The following is a 16074-nucleotide window of genomic DNA, read 5'->3' on the forward strand; positions in this document are numbered from 1 at the left end:
TTCTAGAATAATGAACTAACTGAAAAGAAAATTAAGAAAACAATCCCATTTACAATAGCATCAAAAAGAATGAAATACTTAGGAATAAGTTTGACCAAGGAGGCAAAAGACTTATACACTGAAAAAAACAAAACATCACTGAAAGAAATTAGATGCAAATATTGATAAATGAAAGACATCCCATGTTCATATTGGGGAAGACAATATTTTAAAGATGTCTATACTACCCAAAATTATACACAGATTCAGTGCTTTCCCCATCAAAATCCTGACATTTTAAATAGAAATGAAAAAAAAAATCCTAAAATTCACATGGAACCACAAAAGATCCCCAAAAGCCAAAGCAATCCTGAGAAAGAAAAACAAAGCTGGAGGCATCACACTTTCTGATTTCAAAATATATTATAAAGCTACAGTAATCAAATAGTAAGGTATTGGTATAAAGACAGACACATGGAACAATGGAACATAATAAAGAGCCTAGAAATAAACCCACACACATACAGTCACCTGATCTTTGACAAGAGAGCCAATAATACCCACAGCCAACATCATACTTAATGGTGAGAAGCCAAAAGCATTCACTCTAAGATCAGAAACAAGACAAGGATGCCCACTCTCACCAATTTTATTTGACAGTTTTGGAAGTCTTAGCCACAGCAATCAGAGGTGAAAATAAAAGGAATCCAGATTGGAAAAGAAGTAAAACTGTCACTCTTTGCAGATGACATGATACTCTACATAGAAAATCCTAAATGCAACTAGAGATTATCATACTAAGTGAAGTAAGTCAGAAAGAGAAAGACAAATACCATATGATACCACTTACATGTGGAATCTAAAATATGGCACAAATGAACCTACTTACGAAACAGAAATAGACATAGAGAACAGACTTGTGGTTACCAAGGGGGAGGGGGGGAGGGAGAGAGATGGACTGGGAGTTTAGGGTTGGTACATGCAAACTATTACATTTAGAATGGATAAACAACAAGGTCCTAATGTATAGCACAGGGAACTATATTCAGTATCCTGTGATAAACCATAATGGAAAAGAATATATAAAAAGCACGTCTCTATGTGTATAACTGAGTCACTTTGCTGTGCAGCAGAGATTGGCACAACACTGTAAATCAACTCTACTTCAATTAAAAAAAAAGGAAAGAAAAGAAAATCCTAAAGATGCCATCAGAAAACTACTAGAACTCATCAGTGAATGAGGTAAAGTTGTCAGATACAAAATTAACATACAGAAATCTGTTGCATTTCTATACACTAACAATGAAATATCAGAAAGAGAAATTAAGGAAAGAAGTCCATTTACCACTGTATCAAAAAGAATAAAATACCTAGGAATAAACCTACCTAAGTGGGCAAAAGACCTGTACTCCAAAAACTGTAAGACACTGATGAAAGAAATTGAAGACAACACAAACAGATGGAAAGATATACTGTGTTCTTGGATTGGAAGAAACAATATTGTTAAAATGACCATACTACCCAAGGCAATCTATGGATTCAATGCAATCCTATCAAATTACCAATGGCATTTTTCACATAACTAGAACAAATAATTTAAAATTTGTATGGAAACGTGAAAGACTCCAAATAGCCAAAACAATCTTGAGAAAGAAGAACAGAGCTGGAGGAATCACTCTCCCTGACTTCTCCCCTATTACAAAACTACAGTAATCAAAGCAGTATGGTACTGGCACAAAAACAGACATATAGATCAACGGAACAGGACAGAAAGCCCAGAAATAAATGCACACACTTATGGTCAATTAACCTATGACAAAGGAAGCAAGAATATCCATTTGAGAAAAGACAGTCTCTTCAGTAAGTGGTGCTGGGAAAACTGGACAGCTACATTAAGAGAATGAAATTAGAACATGCTCTAACACCATATACAAAAATAAACTAAAAATGGATGAAAGACATAAATATAAGACTGGATACTATAAAACTCCTAGAGGAAAACATAAGTAGAACACTGTTTGACATAAACCACAGCAATATTTTTTTGAATCTGTCTCCTAGAGTAATGGAAATAAAAGCAAAAATAAACAAATGGGACCTTATTAAACTGAATAGGTTTTGCACAGCAAAGGAAACTATAAACAAAACGAAAAGACAACCCTCAGAATGGGAGAAAGTATTTGCAAATGATGCAATCGACAAGGGATTAATTTCCAAAATATATAGACAGCTTATATAGCTCAATATCAAAAAACCAAACAATTCAATCAAAAAGTGGGCAGAAGGGACTTCCCTGGTGGTGCAGTGGTTAAGAATCCACATGCCACAGTGGTTAAGAATCTGCCTGCCAATGCAGGGGACGTGGGTTCGAGCCCTGGTCCGGGAAGATCCCACATGCCATGGAGCAACTAAGTCTGTGTGCCACAACTACTGAGCCTGCGCTCTAGAGCCCATGGGCCACAACTGCTGAGCCTGTGTGCCACAACTACTGAAGCCTGCGTGCCTAGAGCCTGTGCTCCGCAACGAGAAGCCACCACAATGAGAAGCCTGCGCACCGCAACGAAGAGTAGCCCCCACTCACTGCAACTAGAGAAAGCCTGCGCGCAGCAACGAAGACCCAACACAGCCAAAAAATAAATACATAAAAAAAATTAAAAAAAAAAAATGGGCAGAAGACCTAAATAGATGTTTCTCCAAAGAAGACATACAGATGGCCAATGGGCACATGAAAAGATGCTCAACGTTGCTAATTATTAGAGAAATGCAAATCAAAGCTACAATGAGATATCACCTCACACCAGTCAGAATGGCCATCATCAAAAAGGCTACAAATAATAACTGCTGGAGAGGGTGTGGAGAAAAGGGAACCCTTCTACACTGTTGGTGGGAATGTAAATTGGTGCAGCCACTATGGAAAATAGTATGGAGGTTCCTCAAAAAACTAAAAATAAAGATATCATATGATCTGGCAATCCCACTCCTGGGCATATATCTGGAAAAGACAATTCGAAAAGATACATGCACCCCAATGCTCATAGCAGTATTATTTATAATAGCCAAGACATGGGGGCAACCTAAATGGCCATCAACAGATGAATGGATAGAGAAGATGTGTTATATATACAATGGAATATTACTCAGCCATAAAAAGAATGAAATAAGGCCACTGCATTAATATAGGTGGACCTAGAGATTATCATATCAAGTGAAGTAAGTCAGACAAAGACAAATATCATGTGATATCACTTATATGTGGAATCTAAAAGAATGATACAAATGAACTTATTTACAAAACAGAAATAGACTCACAGACATAGAAAACAAATTTATGGTTACCAAAGGGGGCAGAGCGGAGGAGGGAGGGATGAATTGGGAGTTTGAGATTAATAGTTATATACTACTATATATAAAATAGATAAACAACAAGGACCTACTGTATAGCACAGGAAACTATGTACAATATCTTGTAATAACCTATAATGGGAAAAATCTGAAAAATATATGATATGAATATATGTATGAATCACTTTGCTGTACACCTGCAACTAACAACATTGTAAATTAACTCTACTTCAGTAATAATAATAAAAAGAGAGAGAGCTAAGAATACACAATGGGGAAGGATAGTTTCCTCAACAAATTGTTTTGGAAAACTGGGTATCCACATACAAAATAATGAAATTGAACCTTTATGGATTAAAGACTTAAATATAAGACCTGAAACTGTAAAACTCTTAAAATAAAACATAGGGGAAAAGCCTCTTGGCATTGGTCTTCGTAATTTCTTGGATATGACACCAAAATCACAGGCAACAAAAGCAATAATAGACAACTGTGACCACATCAAACTAAAAAGCTTCTGAACAGCAAAGGGACACAGTCAACAAAATGAAAATGTAACCTACAGATTGGGAGAAAATATTGCAAACATTATACCTGATAAGGGGTTAATATCCACAATATATAAGGAAGCGCTATAGCCCAGTTGCAAAAAACAAAAACTCAATTAAAAAATGGGTATGGACTTGAATAGACATTTCTACAAAGAAGACATACAAATGGCCAACAGGTATATGAAAAGGTGCTCAACAACACAAATCATCAGGGAAATGCAAATCAAAGCCACAATGAGATGTTACCTCACACCTGTTAGAAAGGCCACTATAAAAAAAGAAAATGAGGGACTTCCCTGGTGTCCGAGTGGTTAAGAATCCGCCTGCCAATGCAGGGGACACGGGTTCAAGCCCTGGTCCGGGAAGATCCCACATGCCATGGAGCAACTAAGCCCGTGTGCCACAACTACTGAGGCTGCGCTCTAGAGCCTGCAAGCCACAACTACTGAGCCCGCATGCTGCAACTACTGAAGCCCGTGTGCCTAGAGCCCGTGCTCCACAACGAGAGAAGCCACCACAATGAGAAGCCTGTGCACCACAATGAAGAGCAGTGCCCGCTCGCCACAACTAGAGAAAGCCCGTGCGCAGCAACAAAGACCCAATGCAGCCAAAAATAAATAAATAAAATAATTTACATTTAAAAAAAAGTGAGAATGTGGAGAAATTGGAAGCCCTGTACACTGTTGGTGGGAATATAAAAATGGTGCAGCCACTGTGGAAAATAGTACAGAGATTCCTCAAAAAATTAAAAATTGAACTGTCATATGATCTAGCACTCCCATTTCTGGGCATATATCTAAAATAATTGAAAGACAGATCTCAAAGAGATATCTACACTCCTATGTTCATTGCAGCATTTTTCACAATAGCCAAGATGCAGAAACCACTTAAATGTCCATTAATGTAGCCTAGATAAAGAAAATGCAGTATATAATACAGTGAAATATTGATCAGCCTTAAAAAAGAAGAAAATTCTGCCATGTGCAATAATATGGATGAACCTTGAGGACATATGCTAGGTGAAATAAGCCAGTCACAGTAGGACAAATACTGCATGATTCCATTTATCTAAAATAGTCAAGCTCATAGAAACAGAGTAGAATGGTGGTTCCTAGGTGCAAAGGAAATGGGAGGTATTGTTCAATGGGTATAAAGTTTCAATCATGCAAGATGAACAAGTTCTAAAGACAAATATAGTGCCTTAGTAACAACAGTACAACATAGTACCTGTACAACACAGTGCCTATGGTAACAATACAATTTGTAAGCTTAAAATTTAAGAGGGTAAATCTCATGTTAAATGTTCTTACCACAATAAAAAATAAATAAGATGTACAGATACAGAAAGATCGAAAGTAAAGGAATTTAAAAAGATATCCCAGGCAATTACTTACCAAAAGTAAGCCAGTGTGTAGCTACATTAATATGCGAAATCACAGACTATAAGGGAAAAAGTATTATTAGGGTTAAAAAGGACCACATAATGATGAATTATAATTCATCAGAAACATATAATGATCCTGATGCTATGATAACCTAGTAAAGCCTCAAAAGTTAGGTGTGGCCTTGTTACTTCTGGGTGGAAGCTCTAAGAATTAGTATGTGCTTTGCCACATGCCCTTGTTTTCCTCCACCATGGCAATCAGGACTGTCCAGATGGTACCTTCTCCATCAGCCTGGGTCCTAGAGTGAGGATAATGAAAATACTACTAGCAATTCATGATGCACATGGAGCATGAGTAAGAAATAAATCTTTAATGGGCTGCTTGTTTTTGACAGCTTTATTGAAGTAAAATCAGCACACAATGAACTACACATATTTAAAGTCTACAATTTGTTAAGTTTTGGCACACATAAGCACCTGTAAAGCCATCACCACAGTCAAGATAATGAACACATCCAATATCCCCCAAATTTCTTCATGTCCTTTGTGATCCTCCCTCTCATCTTCACCCTCTGCTTGCTTCCACGTGACCACTGGATCTGCTGTGGTCATTGTAGATCACTTGCATTTTCTGTAATTTTATATACATGGAATCATACAGTATGTACTCTTGTTTGTCTTTCAATCAGCACAATTATTTTGAGATTCATGCATGCTGTAGGGTTCATAAATAGTTCATCCATACTTATTGTTGAGTTGTATTCTGTTATATAGCTGTACATTTATGTATTTATCCATTCACCCATTGATGGACATTTTGATTGTTTTTGATTGAGAAAGCATAAATAATCCATAAACATTTGAAAAAATTTTCCAGTTCATCTGAAATCAGGGAAATGAAAGTTGAAATCATAATAAAATCCAATTACACAGCCACCAAATGCAAAACTTAGATAATAGTGAATGTTAGCTAGAATATGGACTAAAGGGAACTTTCACGTGTTGCTGATATTGGTGTAAACTGGAAAAGTTCCCTAGGAAAATAGTATGTCGTTGCCTTAATAAGTTGAACAATGCATACACTCTACAAGCTAGGAATTCTACTATGAGGTATATTTCCTAGAGAAACTCTTGCACATGGGCAGCAAGAGACTTGTAGAAGAATGTTTATAGCTGCATTGCCTATAATAGCAAAACATACAAACAAATGTAACAAAAATGATGGCTTCACCGTTTTGAGATTTATTTATGTTATTGCATGAAGCTGCATTTGATTTTCACCACTCTATTGTATGAATACTGTTGTACTGGGGGAATACCACAACTTATTTACCTATTCTTTTCATTAAAAACACTAAAGCCAGGGCTTCCCTGGTGGCGCAGTGGTTGAGAATCCGCCTGCCAGTGCAGGGGACACAGGTTCGATCCCTGGTCCGGGAAGATCCCGCATGCCATGGAGCAGCTAAGCCCGTGAGCCACAACTACTGAGACTGCGCTCTAGAGCCCATAAGCCTCAACTACTGAAGCCTGTGTGCCTAGAGCCTGTGCTCTGAAACAAGAGAAGCCACCACAATGAGAAGCCTGTGAACCGCAAAGAAGAGTAGCCCCCACTCGCCACAACCAGAGAAAAGCCCGCGCGCAGCAATGAAGACCCAACGCAGCCAGAAACAATAAATAAAATAAAATAAAATAATAAAATAAATAAATTTTTAAAAAAACAACACTAAAGCCAGACTGTTTTACTGGTGAATCTTTACTAAACTTTCAAAGGAGCAGATAATTCTTATCTTATACATGTTATTCCAAAGGAGAGAAATTATCCAACTCATTTTTAAGAGGTTAATATAATACTGATACCAAGACCACTTAAGGGCAGTAGAATGGACAACCTTATTTGTGAACATGGAGCGAAAATTCTAAATAAAATATTAAAATTTAAACCCAGTAGTAAATTTAAAAATAATGTATTACATACAACCAGAGTACAGCTTATTCTAGGAATGTAAGGATTTTTGAAAATTAAAAACTATCGGTGCTTTTGGCTTCCTAACCTAGTCCCACTACTTCTTTGTAGGCAATAAATAGCACAGGCAAGGAGAACGATCCAAGCAGTAAGCCACTACAGTTACTGTGATCCAGGCCAAATTATATGGAGGACCAGGGAATGAATGTCTGGGGTTCATTCATACAGCAAGGCTAATGATTTCAACATACGGATAAAACAGATGTGCAACTGCATGATTTATTAACTTTAACTAGGTTGAAGTTGACAGGAAAAACAGCTGTCTTATGGATCCAGAACCCAGAAGCTCTCCTGGGTGTAAAGGCTCAAGATAATGTTTTTCTTTCAGGACATCATGTCTTTGTCTTCTGCATAAATCCCTTGTAGGTGCCTCCCCAGATCTTCCCCCAAGGTAGAGTTAACATCTCTAACTTCCACTTATTTCATTTGCAGGTGGTATTATTGCCTTAGAAGATCACAATTTTACAACCATCATGTAATGAATAGATTCAGGTAAGGATCATCAATGTATACTAAAACTATTGGGTGAAAGATTGTTGCAGAACAGGAAATTTACGTGGTTTCAAAGTATCATTCCATAGGTTAATTGATTAACTATAAAGAGGAAAAGGTAACTTTAAAGTAGAATTCTGATGGATACCACCTGAAACAAATGATCAAATTTACCATCACCAATAACAAGGCAAACTGACATTATGTGCCTCTTGATGTGATGTGATGGGAAGTACACAACATCACACATATAGTATTTTTGCCAAAAATGATTAACCTAAATCTAATTGTTGGGGGGAAGGTGACCAAATCCAGATTGTGGGACATTCTAAAAGACAACTTCCCTGGACTCTTCCAAAACAGTAGAGTCATGAAAGACTACCTATGTGTGTGTGCATTGCATACATGGCATGTGTATGTGTACTGTTCTAGATTAAAGATAAAGATGAAAGGATACTAAAAAGGCTTGACAACCAAATGCACTGTGGGATCCTTAATTGGATCCTATATCAAATAAGAAAAAAGTTATAAAGGAAATTGGTGATAATTGATGAAATTTTACTATGTTATTGTATATTAAATATATTAATGTTAAATTCCTTGGATGTAATAATGGTATTGCAGATATTTAGGAGAATGTTCTTGTTAAAGAGCTACATGCTGAAGTGTTCAGGCATAAAGCGTCGTCATGTCTGGAACTTTCAAATGGTTCAGCAAAAAGAGAAAAAAGTACATATATGGATACCCAGATAAATAAAACGTGGCCAAACGTTAACAACTGGTGAATCTAGGTAATGGATAAGCTATTAATTCATTATACCATAAGTTCACCTTTTCTGGGGATTAGTTTTCAAAATAAAAAGTTGGGGGAAAAAGCAAAAAGAAAAAACTAAAAAAAAAATGCACCTACTACAGTTGGCAAAAGGCAAGGGCAGCAAGGGAGAAAGGATATGCAGTGCAAAATTACAGAAACTTTAATCTTACTTGGTTAATCACCCACTGTGTTCTTGAAACCCTCACTTTTGTGGTCACAAAAATGGAAACATTCCATACTTTTTGTTTTTCTCCTCTCTCTTCATAAGGCCTGACTCATCTGAATAGCTTCTCCTGAATTTACTTAGTGAATTTATTTCTTGGTAGTTAACCTTGATGCTTTTCCCACCTCCTATATAATAAACTCCCCTTCTCAATTTCCCCCCATTCATCAATGCTGTCCTTTCAACAAGTGAAATTCACCTTAATAGCTTAAAGGAGGAAAACTATATGATTGTTGCCCTCAGTGCAAGGAAAGCACACAATAAAATTCAGTGCCTCTTAAAAAGTGAGAAAAGAATTTCCTTAATATGAAAAGGAGCATCTGTAGCAAAACCTCCATCAAACCTCATACATTAAAGTACAAGTATGCTTATGAACCTTAGAAGCATTTCCTTTAATAGTGGTAATGAAGTAGGCCAATAAGATGCAGGGTACTTCTATCACCACTAATGTTCAGTGTGATATTGGAGGTCCTGACCAATACAATAAGACCAGAAAATGAAAGAGTAACTCTAAGGATTGGAAAGGAAGAGATTTATTTGCAGATTATATGATCATTTGCATAAAAATAATCATAATAAGAATAGCTAATGTGTATTGAGTACTTAATATATGCAGGAGCTGTTCAGTAAGCATTACATGTATAAATGCCACTTAATCCCACTTTAAAACAACCCTAGGAGATAGGTATAACTATTATCCCCATCTTACAGATAGTGACACTAAGGCACAGAGAAGGTAAGAAATTCGCTCAAGATCAACCAAAGCAGTCTAATTCTAGGCCCTTAAGTTTTCATCACTCTTCTATATTATAACTTTACTGTCATCAACACAACTTGCGACAGACAAAGAGAGGTATGAGAGGTAGTCAAGAGCCAATGCAATAAAATTAGTACGTCTTTAGAGCTAGAGGAGAAGGCGTAACAGTGGTTCTCAATGTTGGCTGCATACTGGAATCACTTGGAGAGCTTTGAAAAATCCTGATGCCCAGCCTGCACCCAGACCAATTACATCTGAATCTTGGAAGAAGGGTGGAAAGGCCTCAGTAGTTTTTAAAGAACAGTTGCAGTAAAATGTCTTAAGAGAACTCAAGAATCCATTCAAATTGTGGTGTAAGTTTCCTTTCTTGAAAGCTGGGTGAGGTTGCACACTCTGAGCAGATGAATTACAGAGGGTGTAATTTGAACCCAGGAGAAGGATAGGGACTAGAAGTCCCACATTGTGGTGGAGACAGTAAAAAGGTCTCAGTGTATCCACATGTGGCTCAGATAGAGTCATCCTGAAGCCTGAAAAGCTCAGGTGTCAAATCTCTGACTGATAGTGACTTATTGTGCTAATAAACTGTCAACCCAATAGCCTCGACTTGTTTAATGTGTCAATCTCAGCTTTCCTAAGAAGGTAACTATATCACAGCCAGGAACTGTTAAGCTGGTTACCTCAGTGTGGCCTCCCTAGATGGTAACTCTATCATGATTGTGAACTGTTGACCCAGTAATCTGAAATCCCTGGAGATGGTAGAACTTCTTTCTCAGTGCGTAAGTGGCTTTTCAAGTCTGAAAAGGCTTAGAATTAAATACAGAAATGGGGACTTCCCTGGTGGTCCAATGGCTAAGACTCCGTGCTCCCAACGCAGGGGGCCCAGGTTTAATCCCTGGTCAGGGAACTAGATCCCACATGCTGCAACTAAGAGTTCTCATGTCGCAACTAAAGATCCCACATGCCACAAGTAAGACCCAGCACAGCCAAATAAATAAATAAATGTAGAAATGTTAAATAAATCAAACCTATCATATAAATACTTTTGTGTTTAAAATAATTGTGTGTATGTGTTTGGTACTTAAAATGTAATTTTGAAATAATATGGCATATTGAAGAATCTAAGAGATTAGCCTAGTTTGGTAGATTAGACCTATGAAATGTAAGGAAATTTAATTGTGAATAATAATATTATTAAAAAAAATTTTTTTTTGGCCATGCCGTGCAGCTTGTGGGATCTTAGCTCCCCGACCAGGGATTGAACCCAGGCCCTTGGTGATGAGAGCGCAGAGTCCTAACCACTGGACCGCCAGGGAATTCCCATGTAAATAATATTAGAATACTAGATCTACTAGATCTATATGTTATTTATTTTAAAATTTATTTATTTATTTATTTACTTGTGGCTGCTTTGGGTCTTCGTTTCTGCGTGCAGGCTTTCTCTAGTTGCAGCGAGTGGGGGTTACTCTTCGTTGCGATGTGCGGGCTTCTCATTGCCATGGCTTCTCTTGTTGTGGAGCACGGGCTCTAGGCGCACGGACTTCAGTAGTTGCAGCACATGGGCTCAGTAGTTGTGGCTCGCGGGCTCTAGAGCGCAGGCTCAGTAGTTGTGGCACATGGGCTTAGTTGCTCTGTAGCATGTGGGATCTTCCCGGACCAGGGCTTAAACCTGTGTTTCCTGCATTGGCAGGAGGATTCTTAACCATTGCGCCACCAGAGAAATCCTGATCTATGTGTTATTTATATATATGTAACAAATTTTTGTTAAGTACTTGGGAAGAATTTGCTCACTAGAGATGAAACTTGATTGAGCGTGCATATGATGGGTGTAAAATGAAAAGAGAATACATGAAATTTATATTCAGTTTACAATGTTTAATGAAATTACATTTTATAAATTTAAAAATGGGATTGTTTAACAGAGTTTAATTGTTCTGCCTGAGTTACCCGAACAATAATAAAAGATCCCCTTAAGCCTAATCATTATTTTTATATAAATATAATCAATTTATAAATAGAATAATATATTTGTAAGTTGAACTTTTAAGTTTTAAATAAAGCCAAGGTTTTGAGTTTGTAGATGAAAAAATTTAATATTAATTTAGAACTTAAAATGCTGTAGTCTTTTGTGCTCACAAAAATCTGCCCTCAGACATGAAAAAAAATCACATCAACACTATTATTATCTGCATTTAACTGATGAAGAAATGGAAGCTCAGAAAGGTTAAGAAAACAGGAATCAACTCCATGCGTGTGTGGCTTTTAAAGCCTGTGCTCTTAACCAGTGTGCATGTGGTTTCCCTGATGGATCAACCTCCTGAAAAGTCAAATGACTTCGGAATAATTAAGTAAACTATTTTGAAGTGACTTAATCAGTGTCTGCTCATATGCATTATAGGTTGACTTCACAGCTAAGTGGTCAATTTCAGCTCAAGGAAAGAGACTTCACTGGCTCATGTGACAGAAAATTCTGGCTTCAGGCAGGGTTGCTACAGACTCAAACCCTGCTTCTCTCTGTCCATCTGTCTGTGCTGACTCCATTCAGACACGGGCTTTCTTGTGGTGCAAGATGACTGGTGCTATCCCTCTGGGCTCAAGGACAGCTAGAAAATGTGGCTGCCTCTCTCCCAGTGTTCCCACAAAGGAATCATTGCATCTCACTGACTCTGATTAGCTCATGGGTCTATTCTGGAACTAATTACTGTGACCGAGGAAATGTGATGTTTTAAATGGCCATGCCTGGGGTCTCAGGTTGACCCCTAGAGTTGGAGGTGGAGTCAAATCCACCACAAACACGTGGGCTGAGAGTAGGGAGGGAGCAGTCCTAGAGAAGGGTGATTGGATGACAGGCAGCAAAAACAGATGTCCACTACAGTGGGCAAACTTCTCTCTTACTTAAGTACCTCACTATATCATTCACATGTACTGCTGACATAGTCTCTTCCTTTTGGCCAGGAATCACGATACAACACTATAACTTAACTGTGTATCCTTTATTCTTCCCATTATTGCATTTTGAGAGCAGGGATATCTGTCTTTCCTTTCATCAGTGACCGAAATAAAAGCTGTTCAGGCATTCATCTAAATGAATGAAACCCAGATTACAGGAGCCTGGGTTACCTCAGAAGAGAAAGAAGGAAGATGGGCAAGTGTTTTTATGTTTTTATGGTATTGTGGGTGGTAGCTATGTAGTATAAGGAGGGTAAGTCAAATTCACCAGACACTTATTGATAACTTCTTTGTGTTAGGCTGATTCCTGTTGGGGACAGTGTTCCAGTGGCCTTCAAGGAGCAACCAGCCTAGAGGAAGAGACAGGTGGAAGGTGTTGGTTAATGTGATTTGGTTTCGGCCCAGATCCATGTTCGAATGGGCCACCATAGAGCCCTTGGTAATGGGTTGAGTCCTGGAGAGGCTTGGGGCTATCAAGTGTAATGTTGATTGGGTTTAAGGTTTTTAGTTTCCATTTACTGAGCACCCCCATCAAGTTACTTATACCCAAGGCCTGGGCCTTGGGGAGTAGGCAGGTCAAAAGGCTCCCAGAGTAGGCCCAGGTCCTGGCTCAGGGTTAACACCACCACTTCAGAGTGTGAAGAACCTAGTCACAAACAGACCCAGATACCCACAAAACCACAGGCATATGGGGCAAATTGGGACAAAGCAGAGACCATGCTTCCAGACACCAAAGGAATGGAGCACTGTCCCAGAAACAGCATGTCTACAGACATGGAAAGGGTACTGCTTAGTTCCAGAGGGAGGGTGTGCAGGGTGCCTGAGCTTGAGACTTTGTGAAATAGAGTTGATCACACTTTTTACTTTGGCTGTTCAGAGGAAGGACATCTTTATCGAACTTCACCCATTCTGAAAACCTGACTGTGGTCATTCAGAAGCCAAGGCTTGCGTAGGAAGTGTGGGAAAACAGGAGTAGAGCTGGAGAAGGAGCCATTCAGGCTCTATGAGAGAACAGCTCATTCCTTTTCCCTCCTACCTTCCTGGAGGGAGAGGCTAGTGATAGAAGGCAGCCCACCATGATACTCGTTTCTCAGTGTGTGTGGGTCTGAGGTAAACATGGAGAGCTTCTTGAGGGTGAAGAGGGAATAGCCTGCCCTCCTGGTCAAATGGTAACCCTGCTGCTGTTACACATGGGCCCAGGACGGCTGCCCATCACTCATCACTCAAGGCCTGCCAGACAGTTCCCTTGACCCAGATGCCCCAGTTAGGGGATGGAAGAGAACCTGAATAGGGAGCTGGCACCCTGTCAGCACAACAGGGGCAGAGTTAGAAAACACAACCCCAAGGGAAGCCAGAGGAATACTAATCTGGACCCTCCAGAAAAGTTGTCTTCAAACTGGGTATGCATACCCCTGGGGGTTCACAAAAACTTTCCAAGAGGTATGTGAGCATATTTAGCTTAAAGGGAATCAATGTAAAGATCCTCAGCTTCTAGGTGTAGTCTTTACAAAAATTAATCTGACTAAGAGGAGTGATGACAGCAAGATGGTAAAATAAGAAGCCCAGATTCCCTTCCCCAACAGAGACATTGACTTAACAATAATATACAGTCCAAAAAGCCTTTACGAGAATTCCAGAAACCAGTTAAGAAACTCACAGTACCCAGGCAAACTAAAAGCCAAGAACAGCTACACTGAAACAGATAAGAGGAACCATTTCATTTCACTCACAATAGCCCTTCTCCCAAGCTGGCACGGCTTGGAGCACTCAGGAGAAGAATAGAAATCATAGAGTGAGTGCTCTCAGACCACAGTGGAATTAAACTAGAAATCAACAACAACAAAAATGGCTAGACAATCCCAAAATACATGGAATTTAAAGTATTAAATAAACTTTAAATAACACAAAACTTCTAAACAACACACAGGCCAAGGAAGAAATATCAAGAGAAATTTTAAAATGTTTTGAACTAAATGAAAAACACAGCTTATCAAAATTTGTGGGATAAAAAAAAAAAAAAAAAAAAAAAAATTTGTGGGATGTAGCAAAAGAAGGGCTTTGATGGCACTGAATAGCATATATTAGAAAAGAGGAAAGCTGTAAACTCAATAATCTAAGCTCTACCTTTGGAAGTTTAGAAAAAGAAGAGAAAACTAAATCAAAAGTAAGCAGAAGAAAAGAAATAATAAAAATTAGAGCAGAAATCAATGAAATTGAAAACAGGATATCAATAGAGAAAATGATCAAAACCGAAAGCTGGTTCTTTGAAAAGATGAATAAAATTGAGAAGCCTGTAGCTAGGCTAACTGAGAAAAAAGAGGACACAAATTACTAATATCAGAAGTGAAAAAGGGGGCATCTGATCCCATGGACATTAAAAGGATAATAAAGGAATATGAGCAACTCTATGCCCACAAATTTAATAATCTAGATGAAATGGGCCAATTCCCTGAAAGGTAAAAACTATCAAAACTCACATAAGAAGAAACAGGCAATCTGAGTAGGCTTATATTTATTAAAGAAATTGATCAATATTTAATAACTTCCCCAAACAGAAAGCACCAGGCCCAGATGGCTTCATTGGTGAATTCTACCAAATATTTAAGGAAGAAATTATATCTATTTTCTACAATTCCTCCAGAAGACAGAATCAAGAAGGACTACTTCCTAACTCATTCTATGATATCAGCATTATGCTAATACCAAAACTAGACAAAGACCTTACAAATACAGAAAACTACAGAAAAATATCTCTCATGAACATAGATGCAAAAATTCTCAACAAAATATTAGTAAAGGTAATCCAACGATGTATTCAATATAAAGAATTATAGAGGGAGGATTCTGGGAAGATGGCAGAGTAGAAAGCACCTGGAATCTGTTTCCCCACCAAGACAACAATTGAACTGGCAGAATCTGTCTGATGTAACTATTTTGGAGATCTGGCTGGAGTCTACTGAAGGCCTGCAACTTCCAGGGGAAGGCTTGGATGATAAATAGCAGTTAATTTTGGTCAGTTTCAGCTCTTAGCACAGTAGCAGGTATTCATCCTCCACTCCAGCCTCATGGCAGGCAACACACACATTTCTTGGAGTAACCTACACAGAGCTAGTGGGAGCCATGGTGAATAAAAAGGACACTGTCCTCCAAATATTGGGGATCTGTGCTCTGATTGCTGCTGCTTCTTTCTTTTTGTAAAATAATTTTTATTGGAGTATAGTTGATTTATAATGTTGTATTAGTTTCAGGTGAACAGCAAAGTGAATCAGTTATACATATACATATATCCACTCTTTTTTAGATTCTTTTCCCATATAGGTCATTACAGAGCATTGAGTAGAGTTCCCTGTGCTATACAGTAGGTCCTTATTAGTTATCTATTTTATATATAATAATGTATATAGGGGCTTCCCTGCTGGCGCAGTGGTTAAGAATCCGCCTGCCAATGCAGGGGACACGGGTTCGAGCCCTGGTCCAGGAAGATCCCACATGCCGCAGAGCAACTACTGAGCCTGTGCTCTAGAGCCCGTGAGCCACAACTACTGAGCCCGCGTGCCACGACT

General features: G+C 38.4%; 1 protein-coding gene across 13 annotated transcripts in view; it reads left to right on the plus strand.

Moving 5' to 3' along the window:
- ZNF691 (zinc finger protein 691) overlaps positions 1-16074 on the plus strand; it is an 80121-nt gene that overhangs the window by 25743 nt on the left and 38304 nt on the right. For all 13 annotated transcript variants that reach the window (XR_011073502.1, XR_011073504.1, XR_011073507.1 and 10 more), the window contains one exon: positions 7712-7771. The gene's annotated coding sequence lies outside the window, so the exon portion shown is untranslated. The remainder of the gene's footprint in view (positions 1-7711; positions 7772-16074) is intronic.

This window comes from Eschrichtius robustus, chromosome 3 (assembly GCF_028021215.1).
Source record: "Eschrichtius robustus isolate mEscRob2 chromosome 3, mEscRob2.pri, whole genome shotgun sequence".
In the NCBI taxonomy this organism is placed as follows: Eukaryota; Metazoa; Chordata; class Mammalia; order Artiodactyla; family Eschrichtiidae; genus Eschrichtius; species Eschrichtius robustus.